Below are 3,005 nucleotides of genomic sequence, written 5' to 3' on the forward strand. Positions count from 1 at the left end.
GGGCAGAACTGTGGGTGGGAGAGGAGATGACAAGATGCTAGGGGAAAATTCCAGAAAAAGAGAAGAGCAGAGGAGAAAGTGCTAAAACAACTCTGAGCCTGATGCGACCCCTGAAAATACATCCTGCATATCAGATATTTACATGACGATTCATAACAGTAGCAAAATTACAGTTATGAAGTAGCAACGAAAATAATTTTATAGTTGGGTCACAACATGAGGAACTGTATTTAAAGGGCCAGAAGATTGAGAACCACTGATTTAGAAAGACAGAGAAGTGGCTTTAGAGTCACTTCTGACCTGGATTGAATCCTGGCTTTATTACTTATAGCTAAGTGACCTCACTGAGTGAGCCTCAGTGTTCTCATACATGAATTAGGGATAATAATAGGATCTACTTTATGGAGTTCCAAAGACCAAAAAAGATAGTGTGGCAAAGAATTTGTCTGCTATCTGGCATGGTTAGTGCTCAATAAATGGTAGTTATTTCCAGCTTGGCCAATGAGTTTCTGTGTGACTATGAATGAGCCATTTCCTGTGATGCACTTTCCACTTATATCAAATGACTGAGTTATCTGTGAAATACATGGCTATTTCAACCAGGTACATGGATGATATCTGAATAATGTTAAATGATGCTTGGAAGAAAAAGAATGTAAAGTAATAATTAAATTAGTGTTGACATGGCATTTTTTATTTGGGGTGCAGGTTTTACACAGATTACACTGGGGTGTCTGTGCAGGACACAGAAACAACCAAAATAAGTAAGACTGTCAGGAATAATTCTGGTTGTTAAAAGCAATCCCAGATGAAAGAATAATACGCACAAAATTTTGAAATATTTTTCAAATCCTTTCCATTGTAGTCATGAGCTCACAATGAAACAGATACGCAGAGCAGTAGAATGTCTAATCTACTAGGGCTTGTTTTAGGAGGTAGTTTGAAGATAAATAAAATAAACTACACATTACACAGCTGGTAGCTAAACAAATAGAATTCATTGCTCCAAAGGGGACTACACCTCGGTTGAAGAAAGGCTTATATAAATCCATGGGTAAAGGATCTTTAAGGACTTACCAAGAGAAAGGTAAGAGTATTCCGTGTATATGCCTAAATTGTGAGATTGGTATTGTTAAGAATAACAATTTGGCTTTTTAAAAGGGATGACGATATGTGGCAGTACTTGCTTAGCTTATTAAGTGGATTGCCTGTGGTTTTGAAAAGCTTCCTCCGCTTAATAGTCATATTGGAATCCACTAGGTGGCAAGAACACAGCACACTACCTTAAGGGTCACTCTTGCATAAGGCATTAATGCATCAGCCCCTAATTTGGAAACCTGCGGTCACTCAGCAAGACAGAATTTGTCTCTCTCCCTCAGTGTAATGATTTTTATTTTGTAATCTCTCTTGGGGTAATTCCTTGCAGGCTTGGCATGTTGAGAATCAAATACTGCCTCTAACAATATGGTCGTGATTCTCTGCTTGGCTGATTTAGCTCAGCATTTAAGTAACCACTAATCTTCTGAAAGCACCAGGGTCTACTTAGAGAAATCCCCGTTGTCTGCAAGGATGGAAACAAAATCAGCATGGAGGAAGCATTAGTTACTAAACACAAATCAATCTTTTTTTCCACCTAGCTGGATGCTTTGTCACCCTCAGAGGCGTGGTTTCTGGGCAGTGAATCTTCATTTGTAGATGTAAGAGCAGCCCAGGTCTGACAAGCAAGGAAGATGAGTTGGGGAAGTGGAAGGAGTAAAAAGAGAGTTTATTGAAGTTCCTAAGTATAAATCAAACTACATTCTAATGGATGAATCTCACAAATATGGAGTAAAAGAAGCCAGACACATGTATTGTATGACTTGCATGACTTTATCATTTGTAGACTTGGCTGAATTTGTTCTACTTCCATTAAAGGTTACTAACAAAAACATCCTAATATATTCTCTTTGATTTGAAAGACAATTACTTTGACCCTTTGGGTTTATCAGCATTAATTTGGATGATTCATGCCTTGTTTTCCTTGATATTCTCTGGGTTAAGATTTACTGGAGTTTGAATGTTCTAAAATTATTCATTTCACACTGCTGGTGCAAACCTGTGTACTATAATGCAAAATTGCCCAAAGTCAACTTCAGATTTAAGAAAAATACTTGTGTATGACTTCATGGAGATGAAAACAAAATAATTATTTGACCATCTCTGTTGCAGAAATATCTGCTCACAGAAGACAGGAAATGCATACATTAGAAGAAAGTAGGCACTGGATCTGAAGTCAGGGGTCCTGGCTTTGCAACACAGACATAAAAGATCACATCTCTTCACTGTATCTTAGTTCCCTGTGCGTAAAATGAAGAGAAAGCATATGAATGAGAGTATGTCTTGGAAAGAGTTTTGATCTCCAGATGAAATGTGACATAATTAAGACAAATACTAAAGATTACCACTAATATAGATGATGGCAAGAAGTGGGACTGTCGTTTGCCCAGAGAAGAGGATGCTTTTGATATGCATGAAAGAAAGAGAAGAAAGTACGAGCCTGTATTGTACGATCAGAATTATTTTTGCCAATAAATTTCATTGAGTTGAAAATATGTTCCAGAGGGAAGAAGTGGGAAGAACCATTCTGATGGGAATGGCCAAACTGACAAATGATCACAATTCTAGTTGGCCATGAACATTTACAAAAGCTACCTCTGACATCTGAGGTACTCTATCATCTTGTTACTTTTCTGATTTAGCAATTCCAACTGTTAAGTCATCCTAACATATTGTTACAGGAAAAACAAAATCCTAGTTTTTTCATCCCTAACATTCTAATAACTATATGTCTTCTTCCATAAAAATAAAAAAGTTGCTTTTGAAATGTTTAGTTATATTCCGAATATAGTCATTGAATTTTCACTGTGTTCCTTCCCTTAGGAGCCCAGAGTATTTGTCTTTCAAATTGTTGCTGGGGATGCAACCTTGAACCTGGCTTCAGCTATAGAGAAACTGTTATTGGTTTA

At 37.2% G+C, this 3,005-nt stretch overlaps 1 protein-coding gene across 1 annotated transcript in view; it reads right to left on the reverse strand.

Annotated features, from left to right (window-relative positions):
• Positions 1-3,005, reverse strand: part of SKOR2 (SKI family transcriptional corepressor 2) — a 38,317-nt gene that overhangs the window by 2,005 nt on the left and 33,307 nt on the right. The window lies entirely within an intron of this gene.

The sequence above is a fragment of the Myotis davidii genome, unplaced genomic scaffold (genome assembly GCF_000327345.1).
Source record: "Myotis davidii unplaced genomic scaffold, ASM32734v1 scaffold815, whole genome shotgun sequence".
Lineage (NCBI taxonomy): Eukaryota > Metazoa > Chordata > Mammalia > Chiroptera > Vespertilionidae > Myotis > Myotis davidii.